Source organism: Strongylocentrotus purpuratus, unplaced genomic scaffold, assembly GCF_000002235.5.
Source record: "Strongylocentrotus purpuratus isolate Spur 01 unplaced genomic scaffold, Spur_5.0 spur5_scaffold_4, whole genome shotgun sequence".
In the NCBI taxonomy this organism is placed as follows: Eukaryota; Metazoa; Echinodermata; class Echinoidea; order Camarodonta; family Strongylocentrotidae; genus Strongylocentrotus; species Strongylocentrotus purpuratus.
This window is the reverse complement of record NW_022145610.1, coordinates 33,261,715-33,278,249: the sequence shown is the minus strand read 5'-3', so window position 1 is coordinate 33,278,249 and position 16,535 is coordinate 33,261,715.

The following is a 16,535-nucleotide window of genomic DNA, read 5'->3' as shown; positions in this document are numbered from 1 at the left end:
ATTCAAGCCCAAAATGGGATAACAACTGGCCTGCATACCCGAGCAGAATCATTTTGTGCTCGACAAAGACACACAGCCTTGGGTAAAGAGGTCCATTATTATTATTTTTTTAGTTATATTTTTTATTGACAGTATACTATTAAATATCAGGAATATTGGATGCTCTGTTTCAAATACAGTCCAGATTGCCGAGCAATGAATTATCTCATGCTTCTTGTCCAAAAACCATATCTAACTGGTTTTTAAAACGGTATCATTTTAATTTCCATTTCCCAGCATTATTTTGAACTGTCTTGAACTGAACTTGTTTTCCTTTCTTATATTTCGATACCATTACGTCAGGAATGCTTTATTACCTCTCATGTAATCCTCGCAATTGAGAAAAATATTCCGTCAATGAAGGGAGGGTCGGGTTTTTTTCAATTCATTAATTGATGCCATGTCAGAAAGAGCTGAATAATGTGTTACGTAACTATTCAAACATTGCAGGTGCAAGCTATTGAACACGGAATCGAATAGCCAAGCTTCCCTATTAATTGGTGCCCTGTTATAGAATTCGTAGCATATCCTAAATGGAATAGATCCGTGTTCTGTTCATTATGCTATGTCAGGGCAGTGGCCTTTTGTCATATCACTTAAGTTTAAGTCAGCAGTTTGCAAAATAAATGAAAATAACATAAAACCTCACTATTATATCAGAAATATCAGTAACTAAAAGAAAACATTTACGGGCAATCTTGACAACATCGGACTGCAAAAATATGAATAATTATGCATCCCGAAATCGTTAAATCAGTAAATCAACATATTAAAGTCGTTAACATGCAGAAAGTGCTATAAGACCAAGAAGCGAACAGTTAGTAGCAGTGAGGCAAAGTGGTCTTGTGGATAAGACTGATCGCTTCACAACGCAATGTATGTATGTACTCGGTTTCGACTCCCAGCTTCTTCTTTCTACCTCATGTTATTTTTTAATTTTTTTTTCTTTACCCCATGACATTGACGTGTCCATCTCCTTTTTTAAAGGGGACACCCCCCCCCACCTCCTCAACAAAGGAGAAAAATAACATTTGATATTCTTTCTTTAACAAGCAACTCTCTGAATAAGTTAGAATACGTCTTTTGCTACATCTACAACAATATAAGTATCAATATGAAAAAATACACAGACATGACCAGTGTGACACATTAGTCTAGTGGATAGGCAAACGCCTGGCAAGTGGAAGGTATCGGGTTCGACTCTCAGCTAGTGCTTTTTTTTTTTTTAATAAATCTTTGAAAATGAAAAACTGATGTTAGAACCCATTTCATCTCCCTCAAAGTTTGGTGTAATAAAATAATTATTGTTGGTGTTGTTGATGTATGGGAAAGGGTTCCAAATCACAATATGTCAATGGATTCCTCAAAAAAAACTTGAAAAAGGGCCTATGGTGAGGGGAAGCAGCTGAGGGGTCTTTTTTTTGGGGGGGGGTCTTTTTTTTGGGGGGGGGTCTTTTTTTGGGGGGGGGGTCTTTTTTTTTGGGGGGGGGGTCTTTTTTTGGGGGGGTCTTTTTTTGGGGGGGGGGTCTTTTTTTGGGGGGGGTCTTTTTGGGGGGGGGGGGTCGTCAGCTAGCTGGCGGTCGTCAGCTAGCTGGCGGTCGTCAGCGTAGCCGGTGGCCGGTAGCGTTAGCCCAAAAGCTATGTCCAATTTTTAAACTACATTCAAGAGTCCCTTATTGCCAGGTTAAACAAGTTTTTACATTTGCAGTACTACTTACATCCATTATTCAATTTGTACACTCCCATGCTATCCTTTTCAGTCTGTAAACAACTTTACAACATGAATTCAATGATGGGCAAGGTTTTATTCCTCATACAAAAAGCGCCCAAACTTCGCGAAGTGAAACAAAGGGTCTTTCAATTCAAGTCTATATATTCAAGCCCAAAATGGGATAACAACTGGCCTGCATACCGAGCAGAATCATTTTGTGCTCGACAAAGACACACAGCCTTGGGTAAAGAGGTCCATTATTATTATTTTTTTTAGTTATATTTTTTATTGACAGTATACTATTAAATATCAGGAATATGGATGCTCTGTTTCAAATACAGTCCAGATTGCCGAGCAATGAATTATCTCATGCTTCTTGTCCAAAAACCATATCTAACTGGTTTTTTAAAACGGTATCATTTTAATTTCCATTTCCCAGCATTATTTTGAACTGTCTTGAACTGAACTTGTTTTCCTTTCTTATATTTCGATACCATTACGTCAGGAATGCTTTATTACCTCTCATGTAATCCTCGCAATGAGAAAAATATTCCGTCAATGAAGGGAGGGTCGGGTTTTTTTTCAATTCATAATTGATGCCATGTCAGAAAGAGCTGAATAATGTGTTACGTAACTATTCAAACATTGCAGGTGCAAGCTATTGAACACGGAATCGAATAGCCAAGCTTCCCTATTAATTGGTGCCCTGTTATAGAATTCGTAGCATATCCTAAATGGAATAGATCCGTGTTCTGTTCATTATGCTATGTCAGGGCAGTGGCCTTTGTCATATCACTTTAAGTTTAAGTCAGCAGTTTGCAAAATAAATGAAAATAACATAAAACCTCACTATTATATCAGAAATATCAGTAACTAAAAGAAAACATTTACGGGCAATCTTGACAACATCGGACTGCAAAAATATGAATAATTATGCATCCCGAAATCGTTAAATCAGTAAATCAACATATTAAAGTCGTTAACATGCAGAAAGTGCTATAAGACCAGAAGCGAACCAGTTAGTAGCAGTGAGGCAAAGTGGTCTTGTGGATAAGACTGATCGCTTCACAACGCAATGTATGTATGTACTCGGTTTCGACTCCCAGCTTCTTCTTTCTACCTCATGTTATTTTTTAATTTTTTTTTCTTTACCCCATGACATTGACGTGTCCATCTCCTTTTTTAAAGGGGACACCCCCCCCCCACCTCCTCAACAAAGGAGAAAATAACATTTGATATCTTTCTTTAACAAGCAACTCTCTGAATAAGTTAGAATACGTCTTTGCTACATCTACAACAATATAAGTATCAATATGAAAAAATACACAGACATGACCAGTGTGACACATTAGTCTAGTGGATAGGCAAACGCCTGGCAAGTGGAAGGTATCGGGTTCGACTCTCAGCTAGTGCTTTTTTTTTTTTAATAAATCTTTGAAAATGAAAAAACTGATGTTAGAACCCATTTTCATCTCCCTCAAAGTTTGGTGTAAAAAATAATTATTGTTGGTGTTGTTGATGTATGGGAAAGGGTTCCAAATCACAATATGTCAATGGATTCCTCAAAAAAAAACTTGAAAAAGGGCCTATGGTGAGGGGAAGCAGCTGAGGGGTCTTTTTTTTGGGGGGGGGGTCTTTTTTTTTGGGGGGGTCTTTTTTTTTTGGGGGGGGGGGGGGGTCTTTTTTTTGGGGGGGGGGGGTCTTTTTTTGGGGGGGTTTTTTGGGGGGGGGGGTCTTTTTTTGGGGGGGGTCTTTTTTGGGGGGGGGGGTCGTCAGCTAGCTGGCGTCGTCAGCTAGCTGGCGGTCGTCAGCGTAGCCGGTGGCCGGTAGCGTTAGCCCCAAAGCTATGTCCAATTTTTAAACTACATTCAAGAGTCCCTTATTGCCAGGTTAAACAAGTTTTTTACATTTGCAGTACTACTTACATCCATTTATTCAATTTGTACACTCCCATGCTATCCTTTTCCAGTCTGTAAACAACTTTACAACATGAATTCAATGATGGGCAAGGTTTTATTCCTCATACAAAAAGCGCCCAAACTTCGCGAAGTGAAACAAAGGGTCTTTCAATTCAAGTCTATATATTCAAGCCCAAAATGGGATAACAACTGGCCTGCATACCCGAGCAGAATCATTTTGTGCTCGACAAAGACACACAGCCTTGGGTAAAGAGGTCCATTATTATATTTTTTTTAGTTATATTTTTTATTGACAGTATACTATTAAATATCAGGAATATTGGATGCTCTGTTTCAAATACAGTCCAGATTGCCGAGCAATGAATTATCTCATGCTTCTTGTCCAAAAACCATATCTAACTGGTTTTTAAAACGGTATCATTTTAATTTCCATTTCCCAGCATTATTTTGAACTGTCTTGAACTGAACTTGTTTTCCTTTCTTATATTTCGATACCATTACGTCAGGAATGCTTTATTACCTCTCATGTAATCCTCGCAATTGAGAAAAATATTCCGTCAATGAAGGGAGGGTCGGGTTTTTTTCAATTCATTAATTGATGCCATGTCAGAAAGAGCTGAATAATGTGTTACGTAACTATTCAAACATTGCAGGTGCAAGCTATTGAACACGGAATCGAATAGCCAAGCTTCCCTATTCATTGGTGCCCTGTTATAGAATTCGTAGCATATCCTAAATGGAATAGATCCGTGTTCTGTTCATTATGCTATGTCAGGGCAGTGGCCTTTTGTCATATCACTTTAAGTTTAAGTCAGCAGTTTGCAAAATAAATGAAAATAACATAAAACCTCACTATTATATCAGAAATATCAGTAACTAAAAGAAAACATTTACGGGCAATCTTGACAACATCGGACTGCAAAAATATGAATAATTATGCATCCCGAAATCGTTAAATCAGTAAATCAACATATTAAAGTCGTTAACATGCAGAAAGTGCTATAAGACCAAGAAGCGAACCAGTTAGTAGCAGTGAGGCAAAGTGGTCTTGTGGATAAGACTGATCGCTTCACAACGCAATGTATGTATGTACTCGGTTTCGACTCCCAGCTTCTTCTTTCTACCTCATGTTATTTTTAATTTTTTTTTTTACCCCATGACATTGACGTGTCCATCTCCTTTTTTTAAAGGGGACACCCCCCCCCCACCTCCTCAACAAAGGAGAAAATAACATTTGATATTCTTTCTTTAACAAGCAACTCTCTGAATAAGTTAGAATACGTCTTTTGCTACATCTACAACAATATAAGTATCAATATGAAAAAATACACAGACATGACCAGTGTGACACATTAGTCTAGTGGATAGGCAAACGCCTGGCAAGTGGAAGGTATCGGGTTCGACTCTCAGCTAGTGCTTTTTTTTTTTTTTAATAAATCTTTGAAAATGAAAAACTGATGTTAGAACCCATTTTCATCTCCCTCAAAGTTTGGTGTAATAAAATAATTATTGTTGGTGTTGTTGATGTATGGGAAAGGGTTCCAAATCACAATATGTCAATGGATTCCTCAAAAAAAACTTGAAAAAGGGCCTATGGTGAGGGGAAGCAGCTGAGGGGTCTTTTTTTTGGGGGGGGGGTCTTTTTTTTGGGGGGGTCTCTTTTTTTTTTGGGGGGGGTCTTTTTTTTTGGGGGGGGGGTCTTTTTTGGGGGGGGTCTTTTTTGGGGGGGGGGTCTTTTTTGGGGGGGGTCGTTTTTGGGGGGGGGGTCGTCAGCTAGCTGGCGGGTCGTCAGCTAGCTGGCGGTCGTCAGCGTAGCCGGTGGCCGGTAGCGTTAGCCCCAAAGCTATGTCCAATTTTTTAAACTACATTCAAGAGTCCCTTATTGCCAGGTTAAACAAGTTTTTTACATTTGCAGTACTACTTACATCCATTTATTCAATTTGTACACTCCCATGCTATCCTTTTCCAGTCTGTAAACAACTTTACAACATGAATTCAATGATGGGCAAGGTTTTATTCCTCATACAAAAAGCGCCCAAACTTCGCGAAGTGAAACAAAGGGTCTTTCAATTCAAGTCTATATATTCAAGCCCAAAATGGGATAACAACTGGCCTGCATACCCGAGCAGAATCATTTTGTGCTCGACAAAGACACACAGCCTTGGGTAAAGAGGTCCATTATTATTATTTTTTTTAGTTATATTTTTTTATTGACAGTATACTATTAAATATCAGGAATATTGGATGCTCTGTTTCAAATACAGTCCAGATTGCCGAGCAATGAATTATCTCATGCTTCTTGTCCAAAAACCATATCTAACTGGTTTTTAAAACGGTATCATTTTAATTTCCATTTCCCAGCATTATTTTGAACTGTCTTGAACTGAACTTGTTTTCCTTTCTTATATTTCGATACCATTACGTCATCTTTCATACGCCTTCCCGGCATGCACCTCGATCATTGTATACGTTTCTGTAGATCAATGTAATGCGCATAGATAGCAATGTACCATACTTGGAACACAAGCCACCTCCAATCTCATATAGTGTAGTTGACGCAAATTAGGCTCGGTCTCATTTCATCTCTCTCGGAGCTTCTGATACCGATCATGTCGAATTATGATGTTTGGTTATTTTGGCACATCTGCTCCTACTTCTTTAATATCAAGTTTTCGTTATATAGCAGGCTTATGTTTAGGAATGTCACTAGACGTGAAAAATTAAATGAGAGAGAGAGAGAGGGGGGGGGGGGGGAGGTGGCGAGTTAGAGCGCGAGAGAATTATCACAATCTTTACTCCTAGATCGTGTAAGGGTTTTCCTGACTACTTGCATATTTTGTAATGTTACTAATTTTTACATAAAGTTTTCACAATCTCTTTACAATATATCAGATATAATGTATTATAAAGTACCGAAATGTCACGTCATACTGGCCAAGTTATCAAGGTTGCTGGTTCCAAACAATCTTGTTCTAAACAATGGTGTGATGATCACACAAGCCCCATACCTAGTATGATTCATTTTGAAGAACTTCAGTTAGTGTTCTCGCTCATTAATTATTAACTCCATAATATCTCCTAGCATGATTTCATTTAAACTTGCCTAGCACCCCTCCATTGAGCCTTAGAGATATTAGCTCCATCTATCTCCTAGAATGATTTCATTTAAACTTGCACTACATCCAGCCTAGCACCCTCTCCATCTAGCCTAGCACCCCTCCATTGAGCCTTAGAAATATTAACTCCATTTCTAGCTAGTTTGCCATTAATGCTAGTTTTCAAAACTAATCTATGTATAATACACCTACGTGTTACTTTCAAGTTGCCTTTGATACCAGGTAAGGAAGTAATGTTCGATAATAAGTATGTGAGTGTGAGTGTGTGTGTGTGGTGTGTGTGTGCGTTTGTGTGCGTGTGCGTATGTGCTGTAGGTGTTTCGGCTACACAATTTAATGGTAAAAGTTGCTAATTCGCTAATGTCGCTAATTACTTCAGACTCAAATCTGCCAATTTGACATTTACACACATTAAGTAATCCCAGCCTTCGAATATTCATGATTTTCTTTCAATTTGTCAAAACTTATAAATAGAAATTTACATTAAAGTATCTATTTTTTTTCCATAATTACACCCATCACAATATTAAAACTAGGTCTATGCTCTCACCTTTAGTAGTATTTTATGAGGAAATCATGCTATTTAAGGACTGTGTATATTTTTCTTCGTAATGTATTTTTCTTCCGTTACTACACATAATATTGATTGTTATTTTCAACCATCACTCTTGTAAATTATTTTGTGAACGTGTGAGAATGTTTCTCGTTTCATGTTTAGTTTGATTGTAAATTATGCACGATTCAACATTGTGTTGCGACATGTGATTTGTTTTTGTTTTTGTCTTTGTTTTGTGATAAATACCATTTTGAAAAACTTTACCCGAATATGATTTTTCTAGTTTGATACAAATTGGTTCCTTGTTCAAAAATTTTTTGAAAGCAGTCTTTTCCTCAACAAAACTAGACCTAGAAATGAAGGGAATTCCATAATCTTCCGTCATAATATTCCATGTCCAGTCATTTTTTTCAGGAATATAATATTTTTAAGTTTTCAAAAAATAATGACAGTCTAATGAGCACAGTCATAGATATGCCACGATTTTAGCGCTGAAGTCCGCAAGTTCGCAAGTTGGATGAATGTCGCCCCCTAAAGTTTAAGTTGCGTAACTTTGACATTAATTCAAAATCTGCCTGTGAGATTTTTGAGCCCATTAGTTCAATGGGATCAGCACCAATTGATATTATTTTGATCTGGGGAGGGGGTTAAGATGTTAGGAGGGAGGGGCCCAATAATGGGTGGATGAATTGTGATGGTCGGAGAGCAGAAAGAGGCAAAGATTGCGGGAAGTTGTGGGAATGGGAAGGGGTCATGCCACTTTCTCTCCGGATATTTCTCCACTCTTTTTCTTTTTTCCTCTATGTTTTCTTCCCATTTTGTTAGAATATGTTCTCCAATACCTCCGTCTATAGCTTATATTTGTTCATTGATTTCACCCCCGTAAGCTTTTGATAATGAAGACTAATAGTATTATTATCAGTAGTACGTAGTAGTATACTAAGTATTATTTCTGCTTCTACTGATGATGATGATGATGATAATGATGATGATGATGATGATAATAATAATGATAATAATGATAATAATGATAATTAGAGAAGAATAAGAAGAAGAAGAAGAAGAAGAAGAAGATTAATGATATTACTAAAAGCATGGTCATGTACCTATGGTAGCCTCATCATTAATACTACTCTTCTCCCTGACGACCTCACAATTATGAGGGCTTCTTTAGTTTTAATTCTACATCGACGATTACAACCTAATGTTCTGCACCTTTCCAAATAATTTCAATCTTTCTTCCTTACCGTATTGGACTTTTAAAGCAGAAATTAACATTTTACCTCATTACCCCCTTTCAAAACGGAATGTCTGGTCGTGATAAAGTTTGACTGGTAATTTTGCCCTTAATATCAGTTCTCTTATTTTAGGCTGCCATGGTTTAACTATCCATAATAGTTTTCTCCCTCTCGATTTCCAAAACTCTGCACATATATTCGTCTGGTAATGGTAGCACAAATAAAGGCGTAAACGATTACAGCAACAAAGGAAAAGGAAAAAATGGAAAACTCGTTGACATACTCCAACCGATGTCGAGATTGCCAGAAGTATTCCTTGAGTAAAATTATCACCTATGATTACCGAGAATGAGTGCTTTCGCCACAAAACATAATCTCCTGCCCACACCCATTCGACCCGCTCATGTCTTTTGTAGACTGCATACCATTGGGGGCGACACCCTTTTGTTATGCGATGTCAAAAATGCAGTTTTGTTTACCCCTTAATCCTTTACGAGTACTTTGAACAATGCTCACAAAGGCCACCACACCCTTCCCACAACGCAAGTGTGCTGGATTACAAAAGCATTGGCAAACCATTTAGCATACAATCTGCATAAATATATGCCCAGTAGCTGCTTTTTAAAGCTCAATTTCCTCACCCGTTCTATTGTTGCTTGAAAAAGGAAGTCAAATAGCCAAAATGAAGATTGAGACTGAGGCGTTGGCAAAAATAAACCAAAAGGTCATTGCCTAAGGTCTGAAGTGGCCCTATATACGTAATGTATATGTTTTCTTGGTTACACAATCTCCACCTAACTGTAAAGATACAATGTATTTTTAAATTCTTGTGTGCCCATGCCTTGAGCCATAATGCATGGCCGTCCAGAGGATTTTTTATGTTGGGGACCAGGGTAAAATGCAATAAATTATTGAAAATTTATTGCATTTTCTTTTTTTTAAATGTATGGAAACTGCCCCCTACCCTAGCCCCCGCTGCGTACAGTCATGGTTCAGTGACAAAGCAATGACCTCGTAACTGTGAGGCCCCGGGATAAAAACTGTGTCGATGTGCTATATTAGTGCCCTTTTGTGGGGTATTAATCCTCATTACTGTCATTTATGACTTAAGGGCGTAGGTCCCCTAGTTGATAAGCATTGTAGCATACACATGCTTCAGCAGTCACACAAAAACACACATTGGCAAATTAGTATTCAATAAAATCTGAGAATGTATACTATTATCTAGATCTATTATTTTTAAATTATTTTTAAAATAATTCCATAAATTGGGGTAAAAAAAAAAATATTCCACCTTTATGAGCGACAGTGTATTATGTCAACAAGGATATGCATAAATTTGTTATAATATATACTCCAATCCATTGAAGTATATCGCAATTTTCCTCTTTCCCTGACCAAGTTTAAGCTCGCTTTGCTCACTCCAAGTTTAACGTTTTTAATCCACATCCATTCTGTTTCCACCAAACGATTGATGAGTAAGCAGTGTGTGGCAATGAACGCCATTGTAACAAGAGGGGGTAGCTCTATATCGCAACAAAATAGTTTCAAAATAGTAATTCAACGAATCATAATAATTAAAAAATCTTTTTGGATAATCCCATTTTTTTAGATAATAATACAAAAGGCAAATGCAGGATTGTAAGAGCGAATTGGTTATGTAAGTCCAGGATATCATGGGAAGTATTATAAATCATGATACATTCTATAATACAAATACGGAAGATGACAAAACTTAACAGTCCAAAATGGGTGAAAAATTAGAAGAATCAATAAAGATAAAGATTCCGGGAGTATTTTACACACTCTTGACAGCTGCAGACTTTTAGTTCTACTTTCTATTTCTAAAATGAAACGTAGAAAAACCGGGCAAATTCTCTGTTAAAGCACAGAATTATATTCTTTTTGTTTGAAAGTGACTCTTCGAACATTTTAGAATAAATCTATAATTCCGAAACCTCCATTCTTTAAATTTGGTTTATTTTTATATTTTGTTTATTTGGTCATTAAAAATTTAAAAAAAATAAATGCTTATAATGACTTTGATGTCGGGGGAGGGGGCGGGGGCATCGGAAATCCATTAGGGAGAGAGATGGGGTGGAGAGAGAAAAAAGAGAAACAGATAGATAGCGAGAGAGAAAGAGAAAGAGAAAGAGAGAGAGAAGAGAGAGAGAGAGAGAGAGAGAGAAAATGAGAATTCACACTATGTTGCTTTTTTCACTTACAAACAAAATTAAACCGCCACGAAAAACGGTTTAATTAAAATGAAACATTCTAGAAAATATAAGAATACTGGACTGACAGTAAAATTGCTTTTGCTTATTTTCAGGGTTACTTATTGAATGAATATATATTACATGTATTGGAATAAAATTGGACCGCGCCTAAAATACCCTTTCAGTCTTTCGATGGCAAGACAATGCTTTCAAAGGGTAAATGTCAGAAAAGAATAAAAACAGTCTGTGTATTCGGAGATTAACTATAATAGACCATTTTGGTGTTTTGCTACGTTCAAAGCTCTTTTCCAAATAAGAATTAAACCGCTCTGCAAATATACGCCTTACCTTTTGCGAGAGAACGTCAGTTGGTAAGAGAATTTACTGCATTGTGAAATTGAGATACAAAGCGGCGGAAATTTGGCCAGCATGATGCCTAGAGATATGTCCGTTTGGTATACACAGGAAGGCTAAGGGTTCGAACTTCTGCCCATTGTCTGTTCACTTAATTAAAAGCTTACACAGCATAAGGGTATGAGGTTAAGAGTGAAATCTTTAAAAATATTATTGAACATGAAAATGAAAACTGCAAGCCTCAGATATATTGATGGTATATGAATGAATAATGATTACTTGATTTTGAAAATTACCATATTCCTCTCAAAAAAAAGTAATCCGTAACTAGTTGTTTATGTATTGAATAATATATACATTTCGAATCCGCCGTTGTGTGTGGCTCAAAAAGAAAGTAAATCTATTCACTAACTGAAAATTGAAGAAAAATTATATAAATATATAAAACTTATTATTTGTAGGCTGGAGTAGTTTATTCTCCCATGTAGTTAGTTGTACAGTCTGTTTCACCTGAAGACTCATCAGCAACTGAACTGGTGCTTAAACTGGATTCATAGAAGAGGTACTATAAGATACTGGACAATAGATTTTAAAGCTTTTCTAATATAGAGAAACCTCATAAATTCATTGAAGAAACCTCATCAGTTTGGAAGTAAAGTTGCAATTCTTTAATCAACGAACTCTTCCTTTTTATCACTGGCTACTTAATTCTATTTACGTATACTCAACCTAGTCCATATATGAATGCATGCTTGAATGTGAGACAATTACTTGATTTTGAGTTGTCTATTTACCCGCCGTACTAAACTGAAGTATACCTGGAAGATAAATTTGTTCTCCCTACCCTTTCTTTCTTCTCTGATACAGACTGATTATTTTGAGATCTTTTATTTATTTAGCACACTAACCTTCCTTCTCAAACATGATCAGTGTGTGTGCGTGTGTGTGTGGTGTGCGTGTGTGTGTGTGTGTGTGTGTGGGTGTATGTATGTGTGTATTTAGGTTTATACAGACGTGTATCAATCAGATATGATTATTTACGTCTGGGGACCGACCTTTAAACGTCACCATCCGAAAGACGTGACTCAGTTTCGAACCTGCGTCCTCGGCTGAATCAGTTTGTAACTTCCACTTTTAGCTGGATTACAGGCGCACGCCACAACGTCTAGTTGTGAAAATTACATTGATAACGAACAGTTACTATACAACATGTATTTCTTAAATTTGTTTTAAATGCTCATAAATGATTTGTAATGTTTTGTTGGAAACATGAATAAATTTGAAAATCTTTGAAATCTTTGAAACTGAAAATTCAGAAAGTTTTTTTTAAAAGCTATACCGATAACTAAGAAAAGTATTTATAAAATGTAAAAAAAAAAAAAATAGGCATATTTTGTTATGTCCCGTTCTCGACGTAAGTTTGCAAAGCGGATTTAGAAATCAAATTATTCAAAGAAAGAGAGAGAGAGAGGGGAAAAGGGGGAGATGGGAAGGAGATAGGTAGATAGATAGAAAGATAGGTAACGGAGAGAGAGAGAGAGAGAGAGAGAGAGAGAGGGGGGGGGGAGATGTCCTGGCTAGGAAACTAGAACAACTAACCCAGGCACATTGGCGTATCTGATTGAGGGGCAAGGGGGCAATTTTTCCCCTCTGACAGATTTCTGTCAACTGGAAAAGGAAACCGTCTGTAAATTACAATGAAATATTACAAAAAGGTCGTTATTCTTCAATATGTTATTTGTCCTGTGTTGGATTATTCTAAAGCTTCGAATGCTTTCATTCCAACAGTTTCCCACTCTCTGGCATCTGCTGAAAATGAGTTTAATTGGATGTTACCCCCCCCCCCCCGCCCCACCCCCCATAATACAAACTAAGGGCAGACACGAAGTGATTTCCTTGCAAGAACTATAAAGCTATTTCGGGGGGCACAAAAATTTCGCATGGGGTGAAATTTATATTAAAAACGATGGAGCGAGGCGTCAGCGCGAGGGAGTGGAGTGACAAGCAGGGAGGGGGTGGGGGGGGGGGGTCCTGAGAGGGGGTCAGATCCCCCTCGAAAAGGAAGAAGCATTTGCAATTTTAGAACCACATTAGGCGCATTTTTCGGCACTTCCTGGAGTATTTTTTGACGTAAAATTGATTTCTCCTACCCCTTCCAAGAGTAGGAATCTTTTGCAATTTGAAAACCACATTTGGCGGATTAATGTCCACCGGCACTTCCTGGAAAACACGAGGCCTTTTGACATGGGTGTCGATCCGGGGGGGATGGGGGGATATATCCCCCCCCCCCCCCAATATTTCAGGTGGGGGGAATGGCCTGTACAATCATCCCCCCCCCCCAATAATTCACCATAAAAAAAATAATAAAGAGAAAAATTATATGATAAGAGCCCGATGAAAGTAGTTAATGGTTATTACTCGCAAGATGACCATCGATATATACATTTTGCTATCTCATTTGCATTATATACATATATACGAAATAAATGAGACAAACGTATATAGGGAAACTGGATTCAAACAAGGACACGATACAACAAATCGTCTTCCTTCTCTAATAATTTAATGAAACGTAAAGCTTCCGCGTCGCGCGGGATGGGCGAAAATGAATATAGACAAGGATTAAGAGTAATAATTTATTGAACCGTCAAAGCTTCCGCGCTTCGCACGGTAGGGGGGAAACTGAATTAAGACAAGGACACGATACAACGAACCGTCTTCTTTCTCTAATAATGTAATGAAATGTGGAAGCTTCCGCGCTCCGCGCAGGAATGGGCGAAAATGAATTCAGACAAGGATTAAGAGTTAATAATTAAATGAAAACGTGCAAAGCCTCCGCGCTTTGCGCGGGAGGGCCGGGGGGGGGGGTTGCACTCAGACAAGTACACGATACAACGAATCGTCTTCTTTCTCTAATAATCTAATGAAACGTCAAAGCTTCCGCGCTTTGCGCGGAGAGGGGGGGGGGGGACTGAATTCAGACAAGAGAATGGTACATCGAATCGTCTTCTTTCTTTAATAATCTAATGAAACATCAGAGCTTCCGCGCTACGCGCGGAGGAAGGGGCACCTGATTTAAACAAGGATTAAGAGTTGAGAACGTTCCAATGAATCGTCAAAGCTTCCGCGCTTCTCGGGGGAGGGGGAAACTCCTCCCTCCCTGCACCCAACCCCCTAGGGAACGTGCTACGCGCTTTGGGATGGGGTGCAACCTGCCACACGCTTCTACCTCTTGGTGCTTTGATCCATTGCCGAAAATATTTATTATATATATGGCACCTATCATCCCCCCCCCCCCCCCCAACCACGGATACAAATCGACACCCTTGCCTTTTGATTTGTTAGAAGTTAGAGAAAAAGTGATCTGTCACGTCGCGATACGTTGTTTATGCTTCGTTGCTGCACAATGCACAAATACGGTCGTCTAGTACCTCACCAGAAGTACTTGCAAAAAAGATCTCGAGTGTATCAACTGTGTTGTTATCAGGGGCGTCGCCAGACCTTTTTAAGTGCGGGGGGGGGGGGTGTAGAGGCCACCGATAACCGACACAACTAGCCACCAATTACCGACGAATATATTAATGCCAATGTCCCAATGTCTACAAATTTAACCCTACAAATCCGGGGGCAAGAACTGAGTTATTTTTTAGTTTTCCCCCTCCCGCGCGAAGGGCGGAAGCTTTGACACTTCATTAAATTATTAGAGAAAGAAGACGATTCGTTGTACCGTTCCTGACTATTAATTCTTGTTTCACCCCTCCTGCGCGAAGCGCAGAAGCTATGACGTTTCCATTTAAAAATTAGAGGAATAAGACGATTCGTTGTACCGTTCTCAACTCTTGATCCTTGTCTGAATTCATTTTCGCTCATCCCGCTTTCACGTTTCATTAAATTATTAGAGGAAAATAACGATTCGTTGTACCGTTCTCGACTCTTAATCCTTGTCTGAATTCAGTTGCCTCCTTCCCGCGCGAAGCGCGGAAGCTTTGACGTTTTCATTAAATCATTAGAGAAAGAAGACGATTCGTTGTTCTGTTTTCGAATCTTAAAGGGATAGTTGAGTTCTGTTTTCAGACCGCAAATGCCTTCAAAGTGCATGGTTATTGCTCTTATTCTTATCTATGACATTAATAGTGCCCTTTTAGAACCTAAAAATGGTATGAAGGTAATTTTAGACCCCAAAATGTGTGAAATTTAGCCAATACGATCATACTAATTCAGCTCCACTTTAAAAAAACACGGTGACCGTTAATTAATTATTTAATCGATAATAACAATACATGAGCAGGCTAATTATGGGTAATATAAGCAACACGAAAATGCCAACAAAAAAGCCAACATCGGCATTGGCTGAAATACGACGTAAAAAGGCGTTATTTCGTTTTTTTCAACGTTTTTTCAAATTTTCCGTTCAGCGACAGCGTTATCGATCTGATTTACGACCCAGCGCTCATTTCTAGCCTCCGGGTTTCGAGCGGCTGTCTGAGCGATCTGAGAGTTTGGAGGATCAATTGCAGCAAACAAGCTTACAAAGTTTTGGAATGGGGTCATGAATTTGGTTCAAATGAACATACTGAAAGCATGTGCGATCCTACAATATTCAGTGATCGTTGTTGCGGTCGAAATCGACTCTAAAGTTATAAAATTGTAAATAATAAACACTTTATGTTGAATAGCTCCCTCTCAAGGTCAAGATATTAATTAAGCTACAAAACAATGTATATTAACTAAAATCGGCCGATTAGCTATTCCCGTTCGGAAATTATATACCATAACTACGTATTCTGAGATTGTCATGGTCGCAGCTACCATTGTACGGCCGTAGGAGCTTTTTGAAATTTATCAAAATTTACCGGGAGCACCGGTAAATCTTTATATTCAATTTTTCTCGAAAGCAGGAGTGTTTTAGGGGCTAAAATTTTTAGTACTTTTAATACATTCACAGAGGCATCCAAATATATATAAATCGTAAAGAATCACTATCCACCCATTTTTCAAAAATTCCCAAAACTTTGTAATACCTTTAATACCCCTGGATCTTAAAATAAAAGATTCTTCTCCTTATAAGTGACACCTCCCTGTTTAAACTAATCAGCTGTAAATAATTTTACCCTGTGTGAAAAGGCTGTAGGTTTTATAAGCCTACAACCCATTTCCCAATTACAAAACTCACCATTTTACAACGGTACAGTAGAAATAATTGGTTATTATAGGCTACTTCAGTACCGGCTAGTTTAATGCTATATCCTATCGGTTTTTATTTATGGCGATTTATGATATTAAATGTGTACTAATCGTTTTTATTATCCAATGCACATTGGTGCACGGGAGGTCGTGGATTCGAACCCCGGCCGCGTCATACCAAAAGACGTTAAAAGATGGGATT